General features: G+C 35.7%; 2 long non-coding RNA genes across 2 annotated transcripts; one reads left to right on the top strand and one right to left on the bottom strand.

The window, feature by feature from the left end:
• Nucleotides 1–5696: 5696 nt before the first annotated feature.
• On the bottom strand, nucleotides 5697–12571 carry LOC140689781 (uncharacterized). The gene is made up of 2 exons (XR_012064889.1): nucleotides 12412–12571; nucleotides 5697–5863 (listed from the first exon to the last, which is right to left on the bottom strand). It is a non-coding gene; the product is annotated as an uncharacterized lncRNA (long non-coding RNA).
• A 113-nt stretch (nucleotides 12572–12684) lies between these two features.
• On the top strand, nucleotides 12685–14715 carry LOC140689782 (uncharacterized). Its single transcript, XR_012064892.1, has 2 exons — nucleotides 12685–12896; nucleotides 14614–14715. It is a non-coding gene; the product is annotated as an uncharacterized lncRNA (long non-coding RNA).
• Nucleotides 14716–17766: the final 3051 nt, after the last annotated feature.

Below are 17766 nucleotides of genomic sequence, written 5' to 3' on the forward strand. Positions count from 1 at the left end.
GGATAGATACATTATCACCTTCTCATTACAGATGAGGACTATGAAACAATAAATCACTTCCTCAAGCACCAAATGACTCAAACTTCATGATCCTTCTATAGCTCAAAAGAATATATCTAAGCAAATATTAAGACAATACAAAATCAACTGGTGACTCAGAACACACTGTACAATGAAAGAAAAGGGACAGAAAACATCATTCAAATAAAAGCAAGACTTTTGCAAACAGTAAAACTGATTTTGCAAAATACTTTGAGCTGAAAATAAATACGCAAAAAGAATTTGTAATCCTCAAAAGTTTGCACTCTACACTTGTACAATCAACAGTATGTTCCTTGGACCTGCAATTACAGAATTCTTTGAATGCTGTCACTATTTACTGACATGTCTACTGGTGGAAAAATATTGTTTGGAAACCGGGATCCAGAACTCCCTTCATGCACTACAACCATCACCAGCATCCTTCCCTTTAAACTCTTATTTTGCATCTTCTTTCCCTTTTCAAAGAGGTTCTTTCCATTGATCTTTCCAATTTTTATTCCCTCTCCTATCCCTTCTCCCACCTCTATCCCAGGAGGACTCCAACAAAACCTGTCACATCAATGTTTCAAAATAAGTACAACAGTCAGTCACACTTGTCAACATTGTCCTGTGAAAGAAAGCTTGTCAGAGCTTTCCAAATGTAACAAGAATTTTCTTCTCCAGATTCAGGAGTAACATTTGCTGACCCTGTGGGGGGACATAGAGAGCACTGCTTTCTCGCACCCAATCCAGTTCATCTCGGGACCAAGCATTTTTTGCTCGTCCCCCATATCTCTTGTACTTAGTACTGTTTATTCACCTTATACATTCTCCTATCAGGTAATGCTGGCATACATCCAGAGCTCCTCACTTCTTATGAAGATGTGTCTGTTTAGAATATAGGTGTTTCTCAGGCACTAACGCACACATGGAATTTGTTTTCTGTGTTGTCTGACCGTTTTTAGCTTACCTGTGTTCGTCATTTTGTCTCCAGCTGGACAGTTTGTGCCTTCATGCATGCTACAATTTTTTATCAACTATCTCCAAATACCAGGCACAACAGGTTCTGCCTTTATGGGTTCCCCAGCAGAATCTGGCATGAAGCTGAAAATGTGGTCATTGATATACAAAAAATAACTATAGTTAATTGGTTCATAGAAGTTAATTACTATGATATGAAACCCAAACAAACAATAGCCTGTTTTTATAGCCACAGAGGATGGTTTAGTTAAAGTCATCAGTTTTGTCTGCATCCAGAAGATGAAAAGCTAAATTGTATTGGTTTTTTAAAGCATGTTTTAGAAGACAGTATGATGAACTTCTCTATATTTTCATCACAATTACCAGCCATAAATGCAGCTCTAGAAATCAAATTAATCCTTGTAAACTGTAGTTTATGAATGTGTAAGTCAATAAACATGCATTTATTTATTAGTTCAACAAGCATTTATAGCACTAGTTATGAGCACATGTGGAACATGTTAAGGACAGAGGGACAGAAAGATGCATTCAAGTCTGACATCTCATTATGAAGCTGGATACTCGAACAGACAATTCAATAAACTGTCAAAATGATCAACACAGAGATGTACAATAGACTATAAAGAAGTGAAACAAAATATAAAATTTTTCTCTTTGCTGTAGTGTGTAAATCAGAGACACTCAGCAGACAAGTTCTGAGCGGACGCTCAGAATGATGGCCGGAAGCTCAGATGGGAGACAGGGTGTGCGATGGCCTTCTGGGATGGGGGGAGCTTGGGGAGACTCTAGGAGGCAAGAGATGCTATGGCAGGTAAAGGCAGCAGCTGTTGTTTTCCAAGGTTGGAGCGTCGGGTAAGTGGAGGAAGCAGTGGGAAGAGGAGTGAGACAAGCAGCAGGACCCAGGAGAGGGCACCCTTGTTCAGGCACCTGGGGGTGCCTGAACATGTTCTCTGCATGGCAACAAGACACTGAAGGATTTAAAGTGGAGACATGGCGTGACCAGCTTTGAAAATGCAGAGGAAGAATTTAGAGGTGCCAACTTGGGAGGCTGCGGAGACCTGTTAAGGGTTGAATAGTGCTGACCAACATGGCCTTTCCTTTGTGCTGGGGCAAACCACAACGCTGTTGTCATTGGACAGTTTCTGTTCCCTCCTGTCCACCCCCAAAAAAGTAAAGTGGAAAACAACTTATGCTTAGGTAGATAGAAGAGCCATAACCTAAAAACTGAAATAAAATACGTAATTATCTCCAACTGGTGATTACCAAGTGTTTTAAGAGAAATAAAATTTTGGAGCTTTTTGCTTTTCTCCTAGATTTAGAAAAAACACACCGTAATTTGACATTTTTTGAGATGTTATCTATTCTTCTTCAATGATCTGTATGTGTTCTTAAATTTGGATACAATCGTGGGATGGGGGAGAAATCAGCCATGTGGAAATAAAGCTTTCTTTTCTTTCTTTCATTTTTTAGTGTTATCTTTATTGGTCGTGAATACTCTCTATTAAAGAATTTGAGAGACTTGTCACCAGGAGGTTGTCACTTACTTGCCACATTTGGCTCAGTCCATAAGTGGTGTATCAGTCAGTTTTCAGCTAAGAAAACAAAAAAAGCATCCTAAGGATATCAAATAGTATGGTATGTGATTTGAGGATTAGTTGCTTACAAATAATGACAAAGCCTGTATGATTAGAAGTCAGAGAAAACCATTTCTAGCTTTCAGGAAATCAAGTAGTTGCAGGAGTTTCAAGAAACCACCACACACGAGCTGACCACCTGCAGCACTGAAGCAGGTGATTCGCAGAACACCTGGATCTGCTGACAAATCACCTACCTGCCCTCAGCTGAGGTCCAACCAGCACCCGCTGCTGTCGAAGGACTAGTGATGTCTACTTCCTTCCACCTTCTGAGCCATGCCTGCCTCTCAGGGCTGAAACCTAAGCTGGGCATGGCAAGAGAGTCAGTCAAATGTGATTTCCAGGCTTCCAGTCCTTACCACACAAAGAGCATGTGTAGAAAGAACTAGAATGTGCTGAGATGACAGCAGACGTGCTGGATCACATGGTGTGCCTTCTGGGGTCGTTCACACTACATTTGCTCACCGTGGGGCCCAGGTAAGACACTGGCTTATGTGTAAAAGAGAAGCTCAAAGGTCAGATAGAAAATGAGTTGCCTCTAGTGAAGTATGAACACTCGGTAAGTACAAGAATATCATAATCAACACTAATTATAACAATTTTGTCACTAACAGTAATTTAAGAATTATTTCCAAAGATTGATAATCGGCTTGACTTTAAATTCTGTTTCTATCTTTTAACTTGCAAATACTTAAAAACACAAGTTGAATTTCATCTGAAGAAAATGTTCACGAATCTGTCGGTTAAAAGAGGCATTTGACCAAATTCCAATTATTTTGGAAATCTATAAATACAATTTATAATAAAACTGTTATATAATGTAGGTGTTGTATGCAAAGGACTATGTTTTCCAAGGTTAATTTTTAGTTTTTTATTATTTTAAAACTTAGTTACTAGACATCTTCCATTTAGACCTGTTTTCTCATTCTTTATTTTTTTGAATCCTGCAGGGCTAAATTAAACAATAAAGACAAATAAAAGATAAAATAGATAGATTCTCTAAAATTGTTTTTTTCTTTTATATGTATAATTAGAAAATATTCAATTTGGTTTTTGTTAAACATAATTTGAAATAAATTATACATAAATAGGATATTAGTATTTTTTCTAGAAATTAGCTAATTATTTCTTATGTTAAAAATAGAAGATACTTTAATTTAGATTGAAAATCCTTTAATAGCAATGTAGTATAAACTATGGCTAATACCATGAAAATAACCTTTATAAGTATGATTGTAATTATATCCCTCAGCATATAACATGAGAGTGAAGTCCTTATTGTAGGAATGAAGTAAGGGTAATGTTAAAACTGTAGACTTTCTATTGCCAGAATAATGACAATAATAAATCTTAGTACCATGATAAGCAAGTAATAAACTCTAAATTTTGTGCTCTATATAAATCCTATAATTAAAATATTTTTATTTTTCAGCACTATTTAAATAATAGTGATACAATCTAAAAGGAATCAACTCTATATAATGTTCTAATCAAAATAATATAACTCAATAATTGTATTACCTACTTCATAGGACTTTTATAATAATAAAATGAAGCAATCAATGAATACTATTGTTATTATTCTGGTTATTTAATTCTTCTTGGAGTGAAAAAAATTACAAAATACGTGTCACTGACATGATGAGAAAACAGGAGTAAAGTTAGAGAACAAATTATTTATATACTGCATATAATACTAAATCCTCTGAAAAAGGCTTATTAACATTTCTGATTTCACTTTGTAACACAGGTTTATTGTACCTTATAAACAGAATCTTGCTATTTTTGAAGTTTTTCCAGTGATTCTAAGAATGCAGTTTAAATATTTGCCTATATAAAATTTAGTCACATCCTTCAAAAACTTACATGATTATGGCAAATTTTAACATGTGAATATACATGCCATCCAACTATGTCCCAAATATACAAACGTATACATGTACATCTTATTCTTGTTACCAAGCCTTATTTTAGTCATTTGGAACACAAGGATATCCTGCTGACTAGAAAGATACAATCTAGTAGAAATTGGACTAAATGGATTATTACAATATAATGCAATAAGTTTAACTAGAGAAAAGAAATATTAATACTATTTGAGAGAGCCAGGAATGGATTACTTAATACAGGCTTGAGTAGGAATTTATACTGAGGACAAAAGAAAGACAGCATTCCCAGTAGAGGAAACAGCATTTACAAGTCATAGTTTGGGCAATTTCTTGATACTTGATACTAAGGAATGATAAGTTCAGGACAATTAAGATCTTAGTTGAGAAAATAGTAATGAAGAGGGTGAAGCTAAACTGTGGGGATAAAGTATTCATTGGCTATGGATTAAACCCAGTGAAACCACGGTGACACTATTGCATGGCACACCCTTATTTAAGATGCAATTATTGGGCTATAATTATTATTAAAGTACAGATTTAAGACTTTACAATATATACACAAGAACCAAGAACATACACAATGATATTTTTATCATTATCACCATCATCCCTGTCTACTTCGCTCATTGAATTAGTGGCTGTAATAAAGCAGGAGCTCTTCTAAGAACTGGTGCTATATAGGGGGCATTTTTCAATGGAGGCTGAAAAATAATTAATATGAGTATGTTCTATCGGTGCTTACAGTCTAATGGTGGGGGCATTGATAAAATATTCAGACAAACAGCTCTATAACTGTTAATTGCGAAAATGGAAATGGTAGAAATATACAAGTCTCTTTAAGAGTTAATGACATAGTGATGTGACTCAGGCTTGATGTTCAGAAAGAAGTCTCTGAGTGAGTGGCATTTAAAATAAAATCTGCAATATTGTTAGGAGTTCTGCAGGCCAATAAAAAGGAGAGGATGGAAGGAAAGAAAAGAAGGTGCTCTAGGCAGTGATAAACAGGCTATGAGTAGAGAAGAGTCTGGCACTTGGGTGTCATGGAGAAAAAAACAATATGGAAAATATGTCACCTGCCATTTTGAAACTCACTTTAGTAAGGTGACTACCCATGAGAAAGTACCAGCTAGTATCAACTAGTGAATATGAAACAAAACAAGCCTATACAATATTAAGGTTTGGATGGTGTTCATATTTCACACAAGCTGTTGAAAACAAAACAAAAACCATGAATTTAAGAAGCTATTTCTGAGTTTGTTATTTCTTTGAATTTACAAATTTGTGTACAGGTACTTGACATGATGTTGAGTATTTCTCAAAGTGGAATCCAGGGACCATCTGAAAAGCAACCGAAAGAGAAACTTATTAGAGATGCATATTCCTGGACTTCAGCATGTCTCCTTCACGCGTACTGAATGATAATCTCTGGAGTGAAACTCATGCATCTGCTATTTAATAAATTTCCCTGGTTATATTTATGCACACTAAATTTTGAGAATCACAAATGTAGACATGAGATTGGGACGATATCTTTTGCTATTCCCATGTTCCTGCCAAGATTAATAGAGAAATTATTTCTGTTTTCTTTGGTACTTTAAGAAAGTTGGAATAAGCACTCTGGAACTCTAGATGAACTTCACTTTCAGGAGGTAAAGAGGAAGTATATATTATATGGTGAAATTTGGGAAAGTCTGTAGGGTCCATTGACAAAAGGCAGAATCACTGCATCAAAATAAATTAGACATAAAAATGGCTCTCTTATTTTTCTTTCCCTTTAACTAACAGTGTCTCAAGGAGAATTATTTTTTTCCTCCTCCTCTTGCAACATTTATTAACTAGTCCTGCTGAGGCAGGACCTCTCCTTCAAGGGAAGTGAAAGGGTATTTTACAATCTCCAGTGAAAGAGTATTTAAATTCATTTTAGAGAGAAAGGTAGGAGGCAATGCTGCATTTAATCCGGCTTTATCAGAAATTCTTGTATTGTAGGTAGTAAAGCTGTTACTTTTGTTTCATTTGGATTGGTACCCTAAAACCTCCAACACAGATTAAATGTCAAGTAAAAATCTGTACAAGTTCTAGGGATTTTATCTTCCAAAAAGAAAGAGTACGTGATACTTTATTAAAGTCTATGACTATACTTTACCAATTTTATCAAATTAATACAAGGAATATAAGATCCCCAATATTAACACTTGCACATTTAAACTATCAAGTACCCTTCACATACATTAACAATATTGAAAATGGAAGGGAGAAAATCATTAGTGAAATAATTTAGAACAATTTCCCATAACTGAAAGCTATGGGTTTCCAGACTGAAGGGCTCAGAGAGTGGCTAGATGAAAACAGCTTGGTTCAAGGACCACAGTTTAAAAACTTTAAATCGTTCTTCAATTAATGATGGGATTGTGCAAGCTTCCAGAGGGTTGGAGGAAAAACAGCCCATCTATAAAGAATGAAGAATGAGAATGCTTTCTGACATCTCATTAATTCAGGGAGCTAGAAGGTAAAGAAGCAATGCTTTCAAAATCCTGAAGGAAGATGATTTGCAATCTAAAATTTCATGGCTAGTCAAACTATCCATCAAGTATGAGGGTAGAATTGAACATATTGGGTCTCAAGATATTTATCACTCATAAACCCTTTCTTGGTAAGCTACTAGAGAATGTTGTCCACCAAATCAATGGAATAAATCCATTAAGAGCAAGACTCTGGGTACAGAAAACAGGAATACTAATGCAGGTATAATGAGGAAGGGAAATCACAGAATTACAACAGTGGAGCATGTGTGCAGTGCAATTTGCTTAGATGAAAGAACTCCAAGATGGATGTCTCCGAGAAAAGGAAAATTGAACTAGTACGTCACCTTACATGATTGACTTTATGGAAAATAGTACTGAAAAGTCTTGTTCGGTGGAGGAAGAATTAGATTCAAGAACCAGGAAATTAGAGAGGGAAACAAAACGATTATTAATCTTGAAAAAAGTAAGCCATGACACATAATCACAATACCTTTATAACCTTCATCTGTGAATAACATTTCCATGAGTGTAACTTGTAACACTGAATATCAGTATATAAAATTTTCAGGGATGGCAAAGGAAACTTAGACAGAATGGGAGGGTAAGTGGGCTCAATCATCATCTACTGTAATGGGAAAACAGTAATATCTAAAATTGACAAATCAAAGATAGATACACACTACATATTTAAAAATACAGTGATGTGTAAGTGCTGGAATATAGTTAAACAAGTTCAAGGTGGTTGTTCCTAGGATGAATGAAGTAAGAAAAGTTCTTGCAGTAACTACGCTATAGCTACTGTATGAATTATTAAACCATGTTCATGTATTCCATCAGAAAAAATGATATTTTTCATAAAAATGAATTTTAAAGGCTTGACTAATGTGTGATAAAATTAATTAAATATAAAGTGCTTAAAATTAATAATCTCTTAATAAATGAAAGAAAGAGAAACATTTCTCTTCCATCAGATTAACAAAGTTTAAAAGAGGAGTGAATGAGAGTATCAAGATTTGATAAGGATGCGGGGAAATGTTGGTGAAGATATGAAATGTTCAGGAAAACAATCTAACAAAGTATATCAAGAATCCATGATATGCTCTTATCTGAATTACAGAAAATTAGCTTTTTTCTCTTGGCCTGGGGGAATAAATGGTCAGGTTTGCAAAAGTCAAAGATAGTCATTGCTTGATTGTTTATGACTGTAACTACAGCCTAAGCTTCCAATATAGAAGATGAGTCAAATCAAGGCTTTGTTAAAATATAATCTTTTTCTTGAGGTTTTCTGTTACCAGACTAATTACAATGGGAACTCCCATACCTCTTAGCTAGTCTTTCAAAATTTTCTGCACAGCACTTGTCTGCATCTGACATACTACATGGTCTACTCACTGGTTTATTTATGGTAGCTTCTTTCCACAAGACTATAAGCTCCATGAGGACAGGGACTGTTTAAAATTTATAATTGTATCAACAATACCTAATAGTATTGTATCAATGTAGTATATGCTTAATAAATATTTTCATTAAAATAGTATAATGAATAGTATGTAGATGCTATTCTGTGATACAGAATTAAGTTTATTGATCTAGAGATACTATATATATATATAGATATATCTAGAAATATTACATATTAAGTAAGGAAAGAAGGGCATGATATAAGATATAATTTGACTTTTATAAGACTACAAATAATTGTATGCATAGAAAAGGAAGAGAATCCATTATGTCATTTTTATGTGTTTCCATTTTGTCTATTTTTATTTCCTGAAAGTTTTCCTAAAGAACATTATATATGCAATGAAAAATAAAAATCAATTCATGTTTAATTCATAAGATAACCATTATGAGTCTAGATATTTTAGGAGTAGCACTGAAATACTTTACTCTTTCTGTAAATGACTCTATAAGCCAGATTCCAAGCTGATGTAGTGAGTGTAACACGGTGACTATTTGAGCATCTTACCCTCCCAAAGACCAGAAGCAATCACTCTGCCAGGCAGCAATATTGGCCAACAACAACTTCACAATTTACAAACTGACTACGAGTTACTAGGGATGAGGTTTATAAAACATAACTGAAAATCAGCAGTCATATTCTGAACAACAGAAAAATGACAGTAACTTTCTGACTAAAATGTCCTCTACTGCCTTGTAACAGGTGTCTACTGCACCCTGTTAGGCAATCCTTTGGTGAGGCCTCCTGTTTCCCCAATACAAGCATCCAAGACACTCAAAGCTCTTCTTCGAGGGTGCAGATTGTGATTAAGAACACAGACTGAAAGACCTAAACCCCGGTCTCAAATTCCAGCTCTGCTGCTTACTAGTTATGTGTTGACTTTGGTCAATTTGTGTAAATTCACTGAGACTCAATCCTTTTTAGCTGTGAGAACAGTTGGAGTAGTACTTCTTAGAGTCCTTATAAATTATTATATGACTTTTAACATATAAATTACTATCAATAGTGTTTAGTATATCTCTCTATGTAAGTACCTGCTAATTATCCTAATTATATTTACCCATACATAGGAATATATGTTCATATTAGCATTTGCTGATACATGTTATTCAATGTGTATTTTAATATAATATATAAGCATTTACGGTTTCTAACCACACTGGATGACAAGGGTCAGCCAATGGGTTTCCACTTCTCAATCATTTGGGCAATGATCAAAAGCAAATATTAATGCCTCACAAGGGCATGAGGAAAAATACTAATGTGTAACAAAAACAAAAGTTATTTTTTGAAACAAGAAGAAAAACAAAATAAAAAGTAAAGTTTTTATTAACAAGAAAAATCAGAGCACCAAGAAGGTAGAGGGAGAAAGAACAGGGACCAAGGAGTCCAAAAGGACAGAGGTAGGATGTCTTGGAATTTTTGTTAAGAAGTTGTAAATGGCAAAAAGAGAGAGTTTGAGAAGAGGCTATTAAGAGTGTCAGAGATTAAACAGGAAATTTTTAAGATATCTCGTTTTTTATTCTATTGAAAAACAACCCAAAAATTGGAGATAATTTTTTTTTTCTGGGATCATTGCTTTGAATTGCTATCATATGCAGGCTGGGCTGTGTGAATCACTCAGCTCTTCAAGCAGAGATTACATTTCTGATAATGAAGGACCAAGCTGAGAATTCCCTCCTCCTGAGACTTGTACCCTGCTTCTAACCCAACCAAAATCCACAGAAACAATCAGGTAGCAGGGACAGTACGTTTCTTCACAGTATGAGGCTCCATATGTTTGTTTTTGAGTCTGCTTTCAGCCTTCTATGTTCTCTCTGGTTTGGGGGAGGGTGACTTTTCCCCCATCCTCATGTCCTCAGTCTTAAATAGCTATTGAAGGAAGGAATGAGGATGTCAGCCAAAACAACTGTGCACTCCGCGTTAACAGGCTGTTATGCCGACCGTTTCTCCATATGTATCTCGGCAAGCGTTATGTCTTTAGCTTTCTAACTTGTTGATACTAGCTTTTTCTCTGAAAGGAGAACTTTTAAGTTTCTTTTTTTCCCCCCTGATTTCTGACCAGAAAGTAATTTCCTTCAGCTTGAACAGGAAACATTATGGCTACTGTGCAGTTTTCTGGAGATTTATTGCACACTCTGGCATTTCCTGTAACATTTCTTAATGTCTTCATACTACCTAAATTACCTATTCTGGGAAGGATTGAGGCTCAGCCATGATCAATATTCTATTCACTATTCTAAAACTAAAGAAGAATTCATTGAGGAAACCTGCTGTTGGATAACTTGAAATATTGCTGGGTTTTAGTGAAAGGAGCATAGCACTTGGAATTAAAATTCTGAACTTTTATGGGAAGGTTACTCAGCCTTTCTAGCCAATTGGTTTAAAGTTAACAGTTGAATTAAAGAGAAAATAATAGTGAATTTGCAGAGAGGATGTGAGGAGGATTAATCAAGAAATGGTGTCTATTATTGTGGCAGATACAGTTGTCACTCTACACTGCTTGGCACTCAACATATTCACTGTACACTGATTCAAAGACTTTCAACTGAGAAGTATCTGCAGCTCTGCCTGGAGGATTTCTATGACCACCAAAATCTTTAGGAGAGGCTCTCAATTGTTAGGTAGAAAGAATGACATCCATTGGAGACTGCTTGGCCTCTATATTTGGCCACTCCAGTGCTTACATACAGGGTCTATGAGCAGAATAGCCATGGGAGAAAGGATTAAGACTACACATGGGCCAACTGCATGGGCTACTTCTCACCAAGGCTGATGTAGCTACTACTGTTTTTAAATGAGTGGACCAGTCAGCAGCCACGGAAACTGACACTGAGTCTTGGTAAGGTACCATTCCTCAAGGAGTCAAGCCAGCCCCTAGGTGGCAAGTTGATTGTACTGAAACCCTCCACCTAACCAGGGAGGGAGGGAGGCAGCAATTCATCTTTACTGAGATTGATAATATTCCCTGTATGATTTGCCATCCTTGTTCATTGCCCCTCAGCAAGTATTACTATGTACATGCTCAGAGTGTTTGGTTTATCATTATGGGATCCCATGTAACATTGCCTTGACCAAGGGACCCACTTCTTAGTGAAGAATGTGCAAGAATGAACACCTGACTGTAGACCCATTGGTTCTCTGAGTACCCTGCATCATCCAGAAGCAACTGAAATGACAGAATGTTGAATGGCTTCTTAAATGTACTATTATAAGTGCCAGGTTGGGAAAAATGTTACTATAGGTTCAGGACACTGTCTTTCACAATGTGATACATGTTTTGAACGAGTAACAATTACAAGGTGCTGTACTTGAATGCTTGGATCCCATAACCAAGAGCTAGAATCATAAGTGGCCTCTTTGAATTGATGTGGGTTCCTCCAGATAGTGAAACTGAGGCAAATGATTTATTGGAAAAGCAAAGGGCACACAGTAAGGGTGTGAGATGAGACAGAGAAAAAAAGGAGCCAAAATGCTGCCTTATCACACAGTTTTCACTGTGAATCATAGCCTTGCATCTGGTAGAATAACGGTAAACTCATTCAAAACCTACAGCTCAGAGTTAGATCAAAAAGAAGCAAAGGACCTGGGATATTCATAGGTAATGCCAGTCAATAAATTGTTGAGGGCTGTTCCTGGAGGCTTTAATTAATTCTCTGACATTCAGGCAAAGAAATGCAGTTGTTGGCAGCTGGAAGTTAGACTAAGCACTAGGGTATTCAGAGTGAGGGTTTGGGTAGGACACTAATTGCATCTGTCAGGCTCTCTCATTCTCACTCCCAGTTGCCCACGTGGGAAATTTATGTTCCTAGTTTGCTGAACTTTAAGATCTGCCAGATTAAAGATCCTGGTTCCCTGTGGGGGTAATTTCTACCAGGTGATGCAGTAGGAGTTTCACTTACCCTAATGCCATGGCTGCCACCTAGTCACTCACGGCTCGTACTGCCAGTAGATCTGGAGTTAAAAGGGGAATTGCTATCACGGCATGGTAATTGAGCCTCCTTTTCAGAAGTAGGGGAGCTTCTGTATAATGGTGGTGTGGAGGAGTATGTCTGCAATTCAGGGAAGACACCAGGGCAGCTCTTGGTGCCTCCGTTTCTGGTAGTAACCATAGAATACTGGCAATTGTCACATGACAAGGACACGATAACCAGCTGCCCAGACCCTTGGTGATTTCCCCATTCGGCATACAACCTTGACCACCACAAGTAATGTTTAAAGGGTGACTGGAAACTAGAATGGCTGGCAGAGGAGGCCAAGAATCTGATTATGGCCTTGGACACAGTTGAAGGAGTGAGGAGTGTTTCCTGTTATAAGCCTTGGGTTTTGCTACTGTCCTATAGATGGATATGTGAGAGAGAGAGAGAGAGAGAAAAAAAATTACGGTGTAAGTATTAAAAGTGTGTGGTGGGAATATAAACTGATACAGGCTACAAGAGGGAAAATGTTAATTTGGTTGGAATAATCAAAATTTTGTGTTACTACTATAGAAAATGTTACCCAGATAATGTTTTTAAATATCACCAGTAACATGTCAGCCATTATACTAATTGTAACTATACTTTACAGATACATATTTTAAAAACATAATTAAGCATGATCTACTATCTGAAAAGGTTGAATCACTTTCCATTGGTAGGGGAGGGGAAAAGATTGTTCTAAGCTGGAGGAAAATGTAAAATCATATTTTTGCTCACATATTCCACCACTATCTTATAGCTAATAACCTTCATGTTTTACAAAATAATTAACCTTGACTTTTCCTCACTGAAATTACTATAGAATTCCCAGTAATAAAGCCTGATATATGTTGAACGCTTCATAATTAATCAGTGTTCAAGCTGTATTCTCTTACGTAGGACTATATGGAAATGGGTAGCTTTTAAAAGATTTTGCAGCGCTAAAGTCTCCTCTCTTAAGAGTTCTTCGTAATTGATTTACTTGCTAATTTCCTCCCTCCATAGGGAAACCAATCATTTATATAGAACTTGACACAGCCATCTGGCAAAATAACTAAATCAAGAATCACCTCTGGAAATACTTTTGACAAGAATTATTTTCTAGAATGATGCTGTAATGTTATTCAATTGCCCCCTTACACTTGGTACATGACATTGTGATGCTAAATTCTAAAACGTTGCTAACACACAGTCTCTCACTTTCTGTCTAATAAAAGATAAAGGATAATTTAAAAATTTTTATATTAAAGTTTAATGTACAATTTATAATTTCACATATCCAAAGATGATAAAGTAAATGGCAACTAAATGAGCCATAAAATTCAGTTTGGTTTCCTTGTATCGGGTTTGTGATACATATTTTCTTAGGTATATTTTAAAGCTGCCTCATAATTTTTGAAAACAGATATAACATAAATTTATATATCTTAATACTTATATGTGCAAGATTTTATAATGGAGTGATTTCAATAAATCAGATGTCAGCCAGATAGCATATATTGAGGATTTACTGGGTATGGAATATCTTACTAAGGGGCTGTGGAGAGATGGAAGAGATTAATTCCATGCACAAAAATGTTTAAGTCCATTAAACATGCAAAGATGAAATATATTTACCTTTGCCTTCAAGGAGCCTATGGTCTGGTGAGAATGGCAAGTAAGTAAACAATATTACAGAAGAAAACCTTTAAAAGGAAATATGCACAGGAACCTGTAGTAACCTGGAGTACAGCTATGACTCCTGAGCAGGGCAGGGAAGGTGTTTAAGAAGAAATGAGGCCATTGGTGAGTCTTGTAGAACTACAGGTTGGCCAAGAAAAGATACGGGAGAAGGATACTCAGTGCTGAGGGCTTGCAGGGAAAAGACTGGGATTTATGAGAAAGAGCATATTTAGATCATGGGACATCCTCTGATAGGACCGGAGAACAGGTGTCTATTAGGAGATTAATGGAAATGAGTATGAGTCTAAGAAGGCAGGCAGTAATACAAATTTTTGTAGGCTTAACTTTTTTGTCTTAAAAAATTATATGATATTTGATTATTCTATCTAAAATTTGTTTTAATATAAAGCTGGTTTTCCATGCAAACATTTGCATCAAATGGGAGCTCCCAGAAGCTTTATCAAGTTTCTTTTGTTGTTTCAGGTATATCCATTGTATCTCCATATGCCTTTGAGAGGCTGAGGAGCAGAAAAATATGATGAGTTTCCAAATAAATGAGAATACCTAAGAGCTACTTGAGTTACACAAGTGAAGTGGGCTGTAATTATTGGTTAGTACTGGGAAATTTATCACTGAACCTTTCTGGCTATGTCTACATCCTATGGAGAATTTCTTTCAGCTGAGTATTGTATAAACCAAGGACTCAACTGTTGATTTCTTGCGTATTGCCTTGGTAACTTTAAATTGATTCCAACCGTGCACTTACATCATGGAGAGCTTTTTATATTCTAGGGGAAAAATACATCTTATGCCAAAGGACAAAATTTCTGAAATGCTGTTGGTCACAATATAACGCAATTCAGTTCCTTCTTATTGTCAAGATACCAAAGTTTGCTGTTGATGGGGAAAGGATAAAAATACATTCTGTTCTCAGAATAAAGTCAGGAGCTGAACAATTTTTGTTGTTGTTGACCAATGAACAATAGGTTTTTGAGAACATTCATTTTTACGAAGGAACAGTGGAATTTAGTCAAATCCATCGTGTCAATGAAAAACTGTAATCTTTGTGAAAATGCATGAGGCCAGTAATTCAGTTATCCAACTATTTTCTTCAACAAGCTAGTATAACATTAATGGATTTTGTAAGTGAAATAATCAGCCTTTTGTACTTTCTCAACCAGTTAAAAAGATTGACCTTATGGTAGTTTATGTTTCTTAAAATAGTAATATGATGGTTCCTAAGCCTATTTCAAGTAAAGATGAAAATCCTTGACTCAAATTTGCAGACTTGATTACCTATGTAGGACACCTAGCTCTTGAGATACAGTTTTCTATTTAAATTTTTGCTCATATTTTCTTATAGGAATATATTAGATGATAATTAAATAATTAGATTTTTAAAATTGCATTAAAGAAAGTTTTCCACATTTTGTATTGTCAGAATAAAAATGCATGGTTGTATTACATTTTAGCAACAATGGTGCCCAAACGGCCATTCTCAGAAGCATTGAAACTGAAGAAGACCTAGAAGCCATTCTCTGAGCTTCTCTGATTCTTCTGAGGTCACTTTCAAATCCAGATAACTGATTGAATCCACTATTAAAGTCTATCCAACCAATAGATGTCAGGACAATAAAACCGTATGAAAACCGTTTTGTTTTATAACAACATAGAACAGATTTCACATCATGAAATATGAATTGGCATTATGTAAGACTACGATAATTGATCAAATTGCTGTTTTCATAAAGTGCCATTATGACTTATTCAGTCTTTCAGTTTTCAACTTATTCAATCAAACTTACATCAACATTATCAAATCAAATAGTTCAGATGCCTAATTTCAACGTATGTGGGGGGAGAAATAAGTAATTTAGAAGACTCACTTGTGTTGACACTATGTACAGGAAATGGTGAAAAATAGTGTTATATTCTCATTGATCTTTATGGTTCAAGCTGGTGTGATTCATGTAGAATATTATCATCTACAAAAATGTAGGGACTAAGATTTATGCCCTTCAGGAAAAATCAGCATGCTTTTCTTTACTGTGCACTAAAAAAATGGAGCTATGTCAGCTGAGTTCAATTCTCATTTTGTCACGAGGCAGTTTAGCATGACCACTCGTGTAGTCATTCATTTAGTCACAGCAAACTTCTTGATGGGCTTGTTGACGGCCGACTACTGTGCCAAGAGCTATACAAGGTCAGATTAGACAAGGAGTTTACTCTGTAATTGAAGTTTCCTTAAACTCCTCAATCCTCAGTCTTCTAATCTGTGTCATGAGATTTTTTTCCCCTTCCTCTTGTAATAAGGATGTGAGCAATACTGACTATATTAAAAGGGTCAAATTAAATGTATTCACACACACATGGGCGCACACACAGGCAACATATAACTTCCTCTCCAAATTTTTGAATTCTGCAAAATGATTTTACCTCTCTCCTACCCTAGGTAACACTTTTCACAATCATCTAGGGAAAAAATTATTTGTTAATAATATCATAAATTTAACTTAAAATCCAGAGCAGGCAGATTCACAAGGTTAGGTGGTCATCTTGGCTATTTTTTGTTTAGCGGTAAGTAAATGTGTTTGACGTATGAAGTTAGAATTTTTTTCCTGAGAAGCATCTGCTACAGATGCTCAGATTTATGGTTGAAAGTGGATTGAAAACTGAAAAGAACAGAGTGAGTCATTATGACCCACATGAAAAAAAAGAAATTCACACCTATGGACATAAGACAAAACTGTCGATGTTTATAAGGCACATTGACTCATAGACAGCTGTCTGAGTCATCCTGTTGGCTAATAATAGTTAATCAGAGCCTCCCAAGTATAACCTGAATAAGTGTGTGAGCACCAATAAGGAAAGCATATTGCAAACCTTCACTTCTGAGATACTGTTTATAGCCTAGGTCACCATCGATGTCCAACAAAATAGATCCATATCAATATAGCTGTTTCTTACTTCTTTCTGTCTCAGAATAGTAACATAAAACTTCAGTGTAAACACTAACAAGCACATGTCTAATATTATATGTAGCCCATTGATTGAAGTTTGCCCCTAAAGTTACTCTGATCTTCTTTCTTCAGAATTCTTTGAAGAATACTGCTTCTAAAAGCTTTCTTATTATTTTACCAATTTTCATGTGTAAACATGAAGCTTCTTGTCTTATTTTTTTAATGGGTGACATCAATGGATGTGGTGACCTCACCAGTTATTCTTCAAATATTATAAAAAAAAGGATATGTATCTTAAATCTATCTTTGTAGTCTGGTCCTCTTCACTGAGCACAGGATCCAGTTTTTCAGCTGCTCACTGATTATTTTCACAATGTGTCCAAGCAGCACTTCAAATTGTGTCCAGAAATAAACTCAATATCTCGACCTCATCACCAAGATTTTCTTTTGTTGTTGTTTTTGACCCACTTAATGACGTAAGTATGACATAAATGACTCATATCTGTAGCTACTTAACTACAGAAACACTCCAACATTCATGTACTCAATCCTTAGATATTAGACTCCTTAATTCCTAATTCTTCCTTAAATATTAGACCCCTTAATTCCTAATTCTTTCTTGTCCACATGTAATCTGTCCTAATTTTACTTAAAATATTTGCCAGAAATACAGTGA

The sequence above is a fragment of the Vicugna pacos genome, chromosome 3 (genome assembly GCF_048564905.1).
Source record: "Vicugna pacos chromosome 3, VicPac4, whole genome shotgun sequence".
Taxonomy (NCBI): Eukaryota; Metazoa; Chordata; class Mammalia; order Artiodactyla; family Camelidae; genus Vicugna; species Vicugna pacos.